The 14,467-nt window shown below is 47.3% G+C and overlaps 4 non-coding genes across 4 annotated transcripts; 2 read left to right on the top strand and 2 right to left on the bottom strand.

Moving 5' to 3' along the window:
- The first annotated feature begins 3,412 nt into the window (after positions 1-3,412).
- trnai-uau (transfer RNA isoleucine (anticodon UAU)) lies at positions 3,413-3,508 on the top strand. Its single transcript has 2 exons — positions 3,413-3,450; positions 3,473-3,508. It is a non-coding gene; the product is annotated as a tRNA-Ile (tRNA).
- Positions 3,509-3,770: 262 nt separating this feature from the next.
- On the bottom strand, positions 3,771-3,866 carry trnai-gau (transfer RNA isoleucine (anticodon GAU)). Its single transcript has 2 exons — positions 3,829-3,866; positions 3,771-3,806 (listed from the first exon to the last, which is right to left on the bottom strand). It is a non-coding gene; the product is annotated as a tRNA-Ile (tRNA).
- Positions 3,867-10,876: 7,010 nt separating this feature from the next.
- trnai-gau (transfer RNA isoleucine (anticodon GAU)) lies at positions 10,877-10,972 on the top strand. Its single transcript has 2 exons — positions 10,877-10,914; positions 10,937-10,972. It is a non-coding gene; the product is annotated as a tRNA-Ile (tRNA).
- Positions 10,973-11,234: 262 nt separating this feature from the next.
- trnai-uau (transfer RNA isoleucine (anticodon UAU)) lies at positions 11,235-11,330 on the bottom strand. Its single transcript has 2 exons — positions 11,293-11,330; positions 11,235-11,270 (listed from the first exon to the last, which is right to left on the bottom strand). It is a non-coding gene; the product is annotated as a tRNA-Ile (tRNA).
- Between the last annotated feature and the right edge of the window lie 3,137 nt (positions 11,331-14,467).

Raw genomic sequence — 14,467 nt, 5'->3', positions numbered from 1 at the left:
AGAGACGGTGAGAGAGTCGCTCAGTCAATGTTTCGTGATTATGGTGACACATAAAACTCAAAAGATAAATGCACACACACACACACACACACACACACACACACACACACACACACACACACACACACACACACACACACACACACACACACACACACACACACACACACACACACACACACACACACACACACACACACACAATCAGGTAAACACACACACAAGCAGGTACACACAAACAAGCAGGTAAACACACACACAAGCAGGTAAACACAATGCAGCCAGCTCACCAGGCACATTCGAAGAAATCCTTAATATTCTGACCTCTTTTCATACTGTAATAGTCCCACAATGCACGTGTAACCAACTGTATTTTTAAAGGTAATATAACAATGCAGTGGTGCATCAATCCCAGGTTATAAGGAGACTGGCTTGTATTCTTAATATAACTCTGATAAAAGGAATAACACACAGACACAGTGAGGCACGTTTGACCTTTTATCTAACGATCAATCAGAATCAATCAGATTATTTACACAATAATAATAATAATAATAACAACACTGAACCTAAAACACTGAACTCAAAACACTGAACCCAAAAGAGGTCCCCAAGAAAAATAACAACTAAATAAAATGGGTACCCAGCAAGTCTTTGAGTGCACTCGATTCAATGAAAGGGGGCGTTCTGTTCCTACCACTACCGCTACGGCCGAACGCTCTTGAGCAGGGGCCATTCGATGACAGGCTGTCCTCTTGTTCAAAGTAACGTCAAATCTTCCTCCATATCTTCTATTTCTTCCGTGATAACCTTTTCTTCGTTTCTCTTCTAGTCTATATGTTCACTCAAGTCTATGTTCGCTCTTCAAGTCTATGTTCGCTCTATTAGGGAGCGTCAACAAAAACACGGTCTCCAGGCAACCGTTTCAGTTAGCGGCCGTCAGGAATATAACTTTTTCTTCGTTTCTCTTCTAGCCTATATGTTCACTCTTCAAGTCTATGTTCGCTCTTCAAGTCTATGTTCGCTCTTCAAGTCTATGTTCGTTCTTCAAGTCTATGTTCGTTCTTCAAGTCTATGTTCGTTCTTCAAGTCTATGTTCGCTCTTCTTACGCGTCCAGCAGAGAACCACTTTTTTGGGAGCGTCAACAAAACACGGTCTCCAGGCAACCGTTTCAGTTAGCGGCCGTCAGGAATATATTGTAGCACGTGAACACTGGTCGCTACAATATACTGGGAATATACATATACTATAGATATACACCATACACACTACATTATATATATTATTATAATATATACATTCATATAAATTGACATATACATATATTAGCAGAGAGAGTGAAATAGCATGGGTTACACACGACATTCTTATATGTTGTACAATAGATAATTGTGCATACACACGAATTATATTGATGTTACACGGGTCTAACATAACAATGTTACGCAGTACAGAATAGCTAAATGTTAGCTTTAGCATCGTTGACAGTCAAAACAGTGTTTGCTAATGAGATGAGATGATGACAGCCTTGTGCCAATTACAATAAAAAGAAATAAAACAAGACAGGATAAACGTTTAGCTTATTACCGTTACAGCTTTTAACTACAGGCACAGTAAGTGTAGTGAAATGTAGGTTACTCACATCTTTCTCGACGACGCTCCAGAAACGTGTTGCTTCCATAGACAGTTTGTTTCACGTGTAGGTTTGCTCAAACTTCTTCTTCTTCGGGACTTTTTTTTTGCAGGCTACATACTACTTTAGCGCATCTCTGCTGCCTCTCAGGTTTGAGAAGGAACTGCAACTCTAAACAAGCTTCCAGTTTACATTCAGTGCCGTGAATATTGGGGTGGCACTCCCTGAACACGCCACTGCGTCAGATACGGGGGCGAGAGGCGGGGCCGGTGTTGTGTCGAGATCTGTTTCCCCGTCGAGATGTGTTTCCCCTAGTCCCCGCCCCCGTCCGAAATTACCCGAAAAGGCCCTCTGTTCCATAGGAAAGGAGGCTCACACATCTTTCAAATTCATACTGTTGACTTATTTCCCCACAATAGATAAGTGCTGTGATTTTCAGGCTGATATCGTTCAATTTGACCATTTAGAACAGGGGGAACGCATCCTGACAGCTTGGAATATTACTGTCAGATACTGTTCCCCCTCTGTTTCATAGGAAAGGAGGCTCACACATCTTTCAAATTCATACTGCTGACTTATTTCCCCACAACAGATAAGTGCTGTGATTTTCAGGCTGATATCATTCAATTTGACCATTTAGAACAGGGGGAACGCATCCTGACAGTCATTATCTGGGACTAGGGGAAACACATCTCGACGGGGAAACAGATCTCGACACAACACCGGCATGGGAATCCTTTTGATGGCCGCCGCCTCACCCATGATCTCCCGGAAGACATCGGTCATCCGGCGCGGACCCTCGTGTTGTATGACGGTGGCGGTTGGTTGTAACCCGAGAGCGGGAAAAACCGGACGCCGAAGACGTTGTCCAGGGAGGCGTCGATGATGCCATCGTCGACGTCAGGGCCGGCCCTGAACAGGTCGATGGCGTCAGCCAGTTCCACCGCAGGGGAAAAAAAGAGATGCCTGGAGAGGATCCCCTCTTCAGGCAGCTCCCGGCAGGCGACACAGGAGACGGGGGCCGCCATAGCAGCCGCGGCGTGGTCGGCGCCGAAAGCACGCCAAGTGCCCGTCACCCGGTGCCAGGGAGGCGGGACAGGAGGCGCATAGGAGTCCTGAAAAGGACCTAGCTCCAGGAGCGCTCTCAGGTGGCCCTGAAAAGGGCCGTTTGTCCGCGGCCTCGCCCGAGCCGCTGCCACTGGCTTGGGAGATCCGTGTTGAAGTTCTCATCTTCTTAATAGTAGTTCTCAATTTCTCGCTGATAAGCACAAGTGCTGAAAGAAAAGGGAGGATGAGCGACGGTATACACCGCGTTATATAGACACGATACCGTGGGAAATGTGGGCGGTGCCCACGCTGATAGGTGCATAGTTTGAATTTTCAGCGGGCACGGGACAAGCCCATAAGGCGAAGCCTAGACGGCGTAGCCTACATGAAATAGAACGCACGGCTATGGTCGTTCCAGCCTCACACAGTGCGAGGACGAGGGGAGGGAGAAACTGTCATCACATAACAACACAGAAACATGCAGGAAGAGAGGAAGAGATGATTTACAAAAGCTTGGCTTAAACCAACCCTTACTATGTTTGATTTGAGGCCTGAGTCCAAGAGATCCGATCATAGACTTTAACCAATAATAACAGATCATTTTACACATTTAACATTTTATCTTTTGTCTTTGTGTAAAACCAAAGCTGTCGACCTAGTAGGTTTTGGTTTAAGGTTTCGATTAACATCAAATTATGATTAAATCATCATCAAGTCTTCCTAAAAAATGGGCTCCAGTGGCGCAATCGGTCAGCGCGCGGTACTTATAAGACAGTAACCTGCACAAAGACATGCCGAGGTTGTGAGTTCGAGCCTCACCTGGAGCAAGCATTGGCTTTGTTGAAGATAGTTTAGGACAACTGGACTTCTTCTGTAAAGTAACAATGTTAAATGTGTAACATGACATAACATTTTTGGTTCAAGCCATGATTACATCTCTTGGACTCTGCATGGCTTCAAATCGAACATCGACCAGACATAGTGAATGTTGGTTTAATCCAGGCTTCTGTCAATAAGACAGAATATGTTCATGTGAACAGATTGTTACTTTACAGAAGAAGTCCAATAGTCCTTAACAAAGCTAAAGCTTGCTCCAGGTGAGGCTTGAACTCACAACCTCGGCATGACTTGGTGCAGGTTACTGTCTTATCAGTACCGTGCGCTGACCGATTGTGCCACTGGAGCACTATCGGATGAACACTTGAAGATGATTTTACAATTTTCTAAACATTAAACCAAAACCAACTTGGTCAACAACTTTGGTTTTACACAAAGGCAAAACTGAAAATTATAATTGTGGTACATGATCTGATATTAAGGGTTCCAAGTATATGATTAGATCTCTTGGACTCTGGCCTCAAATAAAGTGAGGATTGGTTTAAGAACAGTTTTGTAAATGAGACATAGTTTGCTGTTGTGAACAGATTGTAACTTTACACAAGTCCATTCGTCTTAACTATCGTCAAAGCTTAAGCTTGCATTGTGAATCAGACGGCACTTGCTGGAAATCCAACTCCTCAACTATGTTTAACAAAAAGCATTAAGCTTTATCCATGTGAGGCTCTAACCCACAACCTCGTCGTGTCTTGGTGCAGGTTACTGTCGTATAAGTACCACGCGCTGACCGATTACCCCAATGGAGCACTGTTTTGATGCAGACTTGAACATTAAACCAAAACTTGCTAGGCCAACAGCTTTGGTTTTACACAAAGAGAAATGAGAAAATGCGTAAGTTGATCTGTTATAATTGGTTCGTCTATGATTAGATCTCTTGGACTCTGGCCTCAAATCAAACATATACAAAAAATAAGGAGGGTTATTTTAAGCAAAGCTTTTGTAAATCAGACAGAATTTGCTTGTGTGCACAGATTGTTACTTTACTGAAGAAGTCCAATAGTCCTCAACATTTTTAACAAAGTTGTTCCAGGTGATGCTCGAACTCACAACCTCGGCATGACTTGGTGCAGGTTACTGTCTTATAAGTACCACGCGCCGACCGATTGCGCCACTGGAGCTCAGAGAAAGTACAACAAGAACTTACAAATCACAACGTAGTCTTTTAATTGTCCGCCTGTGAAATAATATCTCCTCCGGAATTGGGACCTTCATGTTTAGTTCTTTCAACAAATTAATGTATAGAGAGATGAGAGTATAAGTCCATTAATCGTATACTGTTTGATTACGCCACGGGAGCGTTGGTTAAAAAGTGCAGATGACCTCGAGAAAAAGAACAACCTTGAAACAAAGGCTTTAGTATGCTAACTTGTCGCATAATACAACCCTTCGCCTAAGTGGAGTTGTGTTTATGTACTATGAGTGAAAGTAAACATAGTGTTGAACGAATAATTCACTCAAACGTGGACTACTCGGGAATGGCTAAACATACATATGATCAACTCATATCAATGGAAACATTAGGATGTAATGTTCGTTTTGATATCTGACTTGTCATATTTGGACGAGGGATCTATGACGTTCTGTGCTGAGAAGTATGGATTGTGCAGGCGGACGGCTGATGCAACCGGATAAAAGTTAATTTCTCTAGTTTCATGTGATATGTGTATGTTGTCTGTGTGGTATCTCCTTGATAAGCAATTAAGCTGAGAACAAAGGAAGACACTAGGTGTCGTTCTAAGAGGCGTTTCTAGGAGAGCTGGGTTGGGGGCAGGTGGGGCTAGAGGGGGGCCCATCCTCTGACTAGGAGGGGCCATGGCCCTCACTGCCCCCCCCACCACCACCCCCCCCGCCACGCCCCTGCGGAGAACTATGTCCAGTCAAAGCCAGCTCGATTAATAGAGCGCAACAGTGTGGTTCCGGAAGTAAAAGTCCCCTTCATTTTCATCATGGAGGTTTTGGATTAAAAGCCTTAATGTCGTAACCACCATGTGTGTGTGTGTGTGTGTGTGTGTGGTTTACCTACAACCAGCAACAGGACGTCAACGGATCGTTCCACCTAGACCAAGGCAAGGACCAGAGGAATGAGAGCACACTGACAGGTTTGTCTGAAACACATGCACACACAAACACACACACACACACACACACACTGTGTGTTTGTGCGTGTGTGACACATAGACACTGACTCTAGCTTGCACGCATGGTGACACACACACACACACACACACACACACACACACACACACACACACACACAAACACCGACTCTAGCTTGCACACATGGTGACACACACACATACACACACACACACACTGAGTGACACACAGACACTGACACTTACTCTAGCTCGCGCAGTGACACACACACACACACACACACACACACACACACACACACACACACACACACACACACACACACACACACACACACACACACACACACACAAACACAGAATTTGGATTTAAGGAAAAATAAAATTAAGTGTCTCGAGCACTCAAATAAAATACACTGGCTACTGAATCCAGCACAGCAATAACATCACTGTATTTAAAAAAAAAAGTATATATATATATATATATATGAAAAAGAGTATACCAGAGAGGGATAATAACTAGATTATAGGTCATCATATAGGCTGCACCATATGGTTCTGCCATTGCACACTTAGTGGCGAATTTAAATATTGGCGTGCCTCTCAGGATCTGCACGGAGCTCCTGGACCAGATTGTGGCATACCCCCTGTTCTTGTCTCTGTTCATTGATGGGGTGCACCCAAACCCTTCTCCTTGCCCGCCTACAGCGCAGGAGAAGAAGGGCAGCCCCCCTCTGTCTGGCAACAGTTATTTATTCTGTTGAAATAAAAAAAACTCAATAAAATGTAAAAGAGCTTGCTCAATTAAAATGGATAACTACTGGCTGCATACATGTAAATGTGTGGCTATGTTAAGGCTATATAGATGGATAGATACTGTATTGGTCCCAATGGGGATCAATAAAGCCATCCAGGAGCTCAATACAATAAATACACACAATAACAATTGGCCTTAAAAGGTGACTGCACTATTACTAAAAAGGCTTAATAGAAGGTCCTGCAGTTATTGAGATTGTTGATGCAGTAGATGAATAATGGCAAAATATAAAATAAATAAGAAATGAGAGTAAATAAAACGATAAAGTGCCCTACAAACTAAGTTGATCTGATGCTTGAAAACATACTTTCACTTCGCAGATTATACATTTTTCAAATTATTCAGCCAAAAATATGGAAAATAAATAAACTAGGCTACAATAGGCTACTCACCCATTGCGTTTCGTCTCTTTGCTGCGGTTGATTGACAGGTGACTTCCTGATTTTATACTGCAGCGCGGCCGTCGCGCCGCCTCCTGTTGGTGCTAGGGGCGTGCTTTTGACGCGCGTAAAATGCGCGCCGCGCCGCTGCGGCGCCGGTGTGTGGAGGCCTTTACAGTGCTTAAATTTGCATACGTGATCTGATTGGATGACGGATCCGTCGCTGCCGAAAAAGTTTAACATTTTTCAACTTTTTGACTGAGCCATGACTGAGCCGACGGCTCCAACGGAACGGACGGATCCACAATGCATTGCGCGTCCGTCCCCATTGAAAGTCAATGGGGATCAGTCGACGGACGCATGTAGTGGGCACGGGGCGTAACGCCTCGTGCCCACTGCACCGTCAGTCAACGGACGTGGGAAGGCGTGGCTGACGGATGGGGGAGTAGTCTTTGCAGATGCATCCGTCAGCCAATCAAATCGGTTCGCCGGGTTCTTCCCGCTTCTTCCTGCTTGTTGCGAGGCAAGATGACCCGCTTTCCCGCTTTCCAGTATCGTCAGAGCCCGAGTCGCGTCACAGTGCTTACATTTGCATACGCGGTCTGATTGGATGACGGAACCGTCGCTGCCGAAAAAGTTGAACATTTTTCAACTTTCTGACGGTGGCGAACGCTCCAACTGAACGGACGGATCCACAATGCATTGCGCGTCCGTCCCCATTCAAAGTCAATGGGCAACGGTCAACTGACGGAGGTAGTGGGCACGGGGCGTAATACTCGTGGCTCTAAAAACCACGCGGCAAAGGAGCTGCCGTCAATTGGGTTGTTTTTGTCGTAAACTAGGGTCCGATGGTTGAAAAATAGACAGATATTCCAAGGTATCCTTAAAAGGCAGCTTGGATGTGTTTATTTTCTGCAGTTTAGACTTCTTCTATAACTATTTTTTGAAAGCAAAACACCAAGCTCATTGATTTAACGAGGGAGGGTTATTTGAAACAATTTATTGAATAAATATTTGTGAGAGGTCATTCCTTCTCCTGATTTTACTTCCTATTTATGTCTAGGGTAAACCCCTACTGTCCACATGCATCCCCCCCCTCCCCATATGGATTTGGAGAATTGTTGCCACGTCCCAGTGGTGGAGGTATCATATATATATGAAAGAGGGCATTCAATTATAGCCTACTACAATGATCAATTAGGAGGACGAAGCCCTAAAGGAAGTGATGCAATAGGTGACTGAGTCGACAACATTTAAGTAAGCTGTATAGGGTCTCTTATATCTCAAAGGGGGTCTCAAAGGACGCATACACTTCAACCTGTGGCTCCAGCACTACAGGAAATGACTCAGCAAGTGCTCCATCTCATTGCAACTCACCCAGTGGCTCGCTTGCAAGATTTTGGCCTGAAGTTCTTCCCAGACCTACACCCTAGCCATCCAACATGCATATCTGAGAATCAGGCCTCCCTTTAATAATGACAAAAAGTTATGAGAGAAACACACATTAACTTTTTGTTATCTCATAAGCGGCGTGGTGCCGGCTCCTTTTGACCTTTTGACCCCCGACTTCAAAAACGTGGCCACAGGCCAGCTGTGTCTACACACCTTTAGCCACAAATGTACACCTCCATCCCACAAAAAATGGGGACTAGAAACTAACCTCTGTCTTATGTAAATTTACTGTACTGTTGGAGGTCACGCCCCTTTGCCGACCTTTTCGAGATAGCTAAAATGCTAAAATGTTTACACACATTTCCCGGGGCCCCGTGAACGACATATCCGAGATTTGGAGTTCTAGCCCTTAGAGAAAAAAGTTTTCCCAAATGGAGTGTCATTTGGACAAAGCCCCTCAGAAGTGTAGCCTGCAAGACCTAATGGTGCAGAATGTGGTGGAAAAACAGTTTTTGAGATAGGAAGGTCCTACCGCCCTGAAATTTTAATACCTTATTCTAGGGCCTAACTGGGACCTCCACACCGAAACTTGGCCCGGTCGGACAGGGGCCCGAGGGCAGGCCCCCCCTTCCTGCCCTCGGGGTCTGACCGGGCCAAGTTTCGGGCAGGAAGGGCCCCCCCTTCCTGCCCTCGGGGTCCGACCGGGCCAAGTTTCGGTGCGGAGGTCCCAGAGGCCTGATTCTCAGATATGCATGTTGGATGGCTAGGGTGTAGGTCTGGGAAGAACTTCAGGCCAAAATCTTGCAAGCGAGCCGCTGGGTGAGTTGCAATGAGATGGAGCACTTGCTGAGTCATTTCCTGTAGTGCTGGAGCCACAGGTTGAAGTGTATGCGTCCTTTGAGGCCCCCTTTGATATATAAGACACCCTATACAGCTTACTTAAATGTTGTCGACTCAGTCACCTATTGCATCACTTCCTTTAGGGCTTCGGCCTCCTAATTGATCATTGTAGTAGGCTATAATTGAATGCCCTCTTTCATATATGATACCTCCACCACTGGGACGTGGCAACAATTCTCCAAATCCATATGGGGAGGGGGGGGATGCTTGTGTACAGTAGGGGTTTACCCTAGACATAAATAGGAAGTAAAATCAGGAGAAGGAATGACCTCTCACAAATATTTATTTAATAAATTGTTTCAAATAACCCTCCCTCGTTAACTCAATGAGCTTGGTGTTTTGCTTTCAAAAATTAGTTATAGAAGAAGTCTAAACTGCAGAAAATAAACACATCCAAGCTGCCTTTTAAGGATACCTTGGAATATCTGTCTATTTTTCAACCATCGGACCCTTGTTTATGACAAAAACAACCCAATTGACGGCAGCTCCTTTGCCGCGTGGTATTTAGAGCCACGAGTATTACGCCCCGTGCCCACTACATGCGTCCGTCGACTGATCCCATTTGACTTTCAATGGGGACGGACGCGCAATGCATTGTGGATCCGTCCGTTCCGTTGGAGCCGTCGGCTCAGTCAAAAAGTTGAAAAATGTTAAACTTTTTCGGCAGCGACGGATCCGTCATCCAATCAGATCACGTTTTAACCAACGCTCCCGTGGCGTAATCAAAAATACGATTAATGGACTTATACTCTCATCTCTCTATACATTAATTTGTTGAAAGAACTAAACATGAAGGTCCCAATTCCGGAGGAGATATTATTTCACAGGTGGACAATTAAAAGACTACGTTGTGATTTGTAAGTTCTTGTTGTACTTTCTCTGAGCTCCAGTGGCGCAATCGGTCGGCGCGTGGTACTTATAAGACAGTAACCTGCACCAAGTCATGCCGAGGTTGTGAGTTCGAGCATCACCTGGAACAACTTTGTTAAAAATGTTGAGGACTATTGGACTTCTTCAGTAAAGTAACAATCTGTGCACACAAGCAAATTCTGTCTGATTTACAAAAGCTTTGTTTAAAATAACACTCCCTATTTTTTGTATATGTTTGATTTGAGGCCAGAGTCCAAGAGATCTAATCATAGACGAACCAATTATAACAGATCAACTTACTAATTTTCTCATTTCTCTTTGTGTAAAACCAAAGCTGTTGGCCTAGCAAGTTTTGGTTTAATGTTCAAGTCTGCATCAAAACAGTGCTCCATTGGGGTAATCGGTCAGCGCGTGGTACTTATACGACAGTAACCTGCACCAAGACACGACGAGGTTGTGGGTTAGAGCCTCACATGGATAAAGCTTAATGCTTTTTGTTAAACATAGTTGAGGAGTTGGATTTCCAGCAAGTGCCGTCTGATTCACAATGCAAGCTTAAGCTTTGACGATAGTTAAGACGAATGGACTTGTGTAAAGTTACAATCTGTTCACAACAGCAAACTATGTCTCATTTACAAAACTGTTCTTAAACCAATCCTCACTTTATTTGAGGCCAGAGTCCAAGAGATCTAATCATAGACTTGGAACCCTTAATATCAGATCATGTAACACAATTATAATTTTCAGTTTTGCCTTTGTGTAAAAACAAAGTTGTTGACCAAGTTGGTTTTGGTTTAATGTTTAGAAAATTGTAAAATCATCTTCAAGTGTTCATCCGATAGTGCTCCTGTGGCACAATCGGTCAGTGCACGGTACTGATAAGACAGTAACCTGCACCAAGTCATGCCGAGGTTGTGAGTTCAAGCCTAACCTGGAGCAAGCTTTAGCTTTGTTAAGGACTATTGGACTTCTTCTGTAAAGTAACAATCTGTTCACATGAACATATTCTGTCTTATTGACAGAAGCCTGGATTAAACCAACATTCACTATGTCTGGTCGATGTTCGATTTGAAGCCATGCAGAGTCCAAGAGATGTAATCATGGCTTGAACCAAAAATGTTATGTCATGTTACACATTTAACATTGTTACTTTACAGAAGAAGTCCAGTTGTCCTAAACTATCTTCAACAAAGCCAATGCTTGCTCCAGGTGAGGCTCGAACTCACAACCTCGGCATGTCTTTGTGCAGGTTACTGTCTTATAAGTACCGCGCGCTGACCGATTGCGCCACTGGAGCACTTTTTTTGAGAAAGACTTGATGATGATTTAATCATAATTTGATGTTAATCGAAACCTTAAACCAAAACCTACTAGGTCGACAGCTTTGGTTTTGCACAAAGACAAAAGATAAAATGTTAAATGTGTAAAATGATCTGTTATTATTGGTTAAAGTCTATGATCGGATCTCTTGGACTCAGGCCTCAAATCAAACATAGTAAGGGTTGGTTTAAGCCAAGCTTTTGTAAATCATCTCTTCCTCTCTTCCTGCATGTTTCTGTGTTGTTATGTGATGACAGTTTCTCCCTCCCCTCGTCCTCGCACTGTGTGAGGCTGGAACGACCATAGCCGTGCGTTCTATTTCATGTAGGCTATGCCGTCTAGGCTTCGCCTTATGGGCTTGTCCCGTGGGCGCTGAAAATTCAAACTATGCACCTATCAGCGTGGGCACCGCCCACATTTCCCACGGTATCGTGTCTATATAAGGCGGTGTATACCGTCGCTCATCCTCCCTTTTCTTTCAGCACTTGTGCTTATCAGCGAGAAATTGAGAACTACTATTAAGAAGATGAGAACTTCAACACGAATCTCCCAAGCCGGTGGCAGCGGCTCGGGCGAGGCCGCGGACAAACGGCCCTTTTCAGGGCCACCTGAGAGCGCTCCTGGAGCTAGGTCCTTTTCAGGACTCCAATGCGCCTCCTGTCCTGCCTCCCTGGCACCGGGTGACGGGCACTTGGCGTGCTTTCGGTGCCTCGGCGCCGACCACGCCGCGGCTGCTATGGCGGCCCCCGTCTCCTGTGTCGCCTGCCGGGAGCTGCCTGAAGAGGGGATCCTCTCCAGGCATCTCTTTTTTTCCCCTGCGGTGGAACTGGCTGACGCCATCGACCTGTTCAGGGTGGGTTACAACCGCCACCGTCATACAACACGAGGGTCCGCGCCGGATGACCGATCTCTTCCGGGAGATCATGGGTGAGGCGGCGGCCATCAAAGGGATTCCCATGCCGGCCCCGCCTCTCGCCCCCGTATCTGACGATATGCAGAGCGAGTGCTTTCGCACCCCATATTTTTCCCGGCGGGTTACCCAGTGCCCCTTGTTCCCGCCTTTGCAGCACTTGTTTATTGCTGCAGGTGAGGACACATCGACCCTGAAGGCTCCGGTATTTCACCAACGTGGAGGGGTGAGCCTCCCGTGGCAGCGCTTCTCTGTCCGGGCGCCGGATGGCTCCCTAACGAAAAGCCGCTGCCCCCCGACCGCCTCCAGAAGCAGATTGTCGGCCTAACGGACAGGGTGTTCGTTTGTGCCTCTCAATCCGCGGCGGCCGTCAACAACATCGCCCTGCTCTCCTCTGCCATGGTCTCCTTGTCGGCTGACAGGGAGGCCTACGGCCCGGAGGAAGCCGCGAGATGGCTGGCGGTTTCCCGCTTTTCCAGCGCCATCCTCCAGCTATGCCAGCCGATAGCCGTTTCGGCCGGCCGGCATATGGCGTGGGCTACCATGATTCAAAGGGTCATATGGCTCTCCCACACTGCGGTGCCGGAACGAGAGCGGGCCAGCCTCGTCCAGGGTCCACTAGCGCCGGATGGCCTATTTGGTCCCAGGTTCTCCGAGGTGCTCGCGCACCAGCAGTCAGTCCGTGAGAATCGTTCCCGGTTCGGGGCGATTCTCACGGGCTCCTCCCGCCAGCAGGCTGGGAGGAAGCGGGGTCTAGGCCGGTCCCAGCGTTCCAGGGCGCCGCCTCCGACTCCAGCCCCTTTGCAGCAGCAGCAGCAGCCGCAGCCGCCACGCACGGGGAGAGCAGCAGCGCCACGGACCGGGAAGTTCCGGACGCTTGCTCCTACTTTTTCTTTCCCTATTAAAGAAAAAAGTAAAGACCGTTCGGCCGAACGGCAGTACATGGTACCTAAATAGCGATATTCCTCAGGCCAGCTGCGGCCTACGCTTGTGGTGCGCTCCTCCATGTTGCCTCTTTCCCCCTCTCAGCCCGGTGGCTGTAGGGTGGCGGTCGGACGGCGTGTTCACATGGCCTCTGGTACACCTGCTTCTAAGAAGCGGCGTCCCTAAGAGCCTCGTGGACGGATCAGAGACTCGTTGCACGAGCCCGTGGATACGGCCGCTTGTACCGGTATCCTGGTTCCCCACATTATAGGTGAGGAGACGGTACCACACGCTGTGGCTACAGCCTGCGGACAGCGCATGCGCACAGGTGCTGCGGCCGGACGGCTCGCTCCCTGTTCAGCGGGCACGAGCGCAACGTCAGCTCGTTGTTCATTGTTTTTACAGCGGCTAGTTCTGGTACGTCTCCTACGCTCGCTGAGCCTCCTCCCTTTCATGGGAAGCCCCCCTTGGTTCACACGCAGTGTGGAGGCGGTAGGGGTAGAGGAATACGGGTTATTCCTGGACGGTCAGCTGTTGGCTCGCCCTCTCTCCGACCGCTATGCGTGTTGGCAAGAGCGGTGCGTTCTGCCATCGTGGTTGGACACCACGTTGAGATGGGGCCATCCCATACAGTTCAAGCGTCGTCCCCCACCCTTTATGGGGTTGGTGGAGACCACGCTACGGGACCCGGCTGCGAGCACGGCTCTAGCAGCAGAGGTGGCACGTCTCTTGGTAAAGGGGGTCATCACTGTCGTTCCCCCCTACGAGTCTCACCTAGGGTTTTATTCCCGCTACTTCCTGGTTTCCAAGAAGTCAGGGGAAAAGACGGCGTTGGAACCGCTCAGGCGTCAGGGAAAGAGGATTCTCTTCTACCTAGACGATTAGCTTATTCTGAGCAACTCAGAAGAGACCGCGAGAAGGGACACCATGTTGGTGATAAACCATCTCTCCTTCCTGGGTTTTGCCATCAACTGGGAGAAGAGCTCCCCGCTCCCCAGCCGGCAGACAGTCTACTTGGGGCTTTGCCTAGACTCAGCCACCATGACTGCGATGCTTTCGCCTCCTCGGCGAGACGCCATCCTTTTGGCGCTCTCCCGTTTTCACGTTCGCAGAAACGTGACCGCACTGTCCACCATGCGCCTGTTAGGGCTGATGGCAGCTGCCCACCCCGTGGTCCCCCTGGGTCTGCTTTTTATGCGCAGACTCCAGCGGTGGTTTGCTCGCCAACGGTTGGACCCCAGGCGACACAAGCTCAGGGTGCTCCTCGTTCCCCGTTCGGT

This window comes from Gadus chalcogrammus, chromosome 16 (genome assembly GCF_026213295.1).
Source record: "Gadus chalcogrammus isolate NIFS_2021 chromosome 16, NIFS_Gcha_1.0, whole genome shotgun sequence".
Classification (NCBI taxonomy): domain Eukaryota; kingdom Metazoa; phylum Chordata; class Actinopteri; order Gadiformes; family Gadidae; genus Gadus; species Gadus chalcogrammus.
The sequence above is the reverse complement of the archived record's forward strand: the minus strand, read 5'-3'. Positions and strand labels throughout refer to the sequence as shown.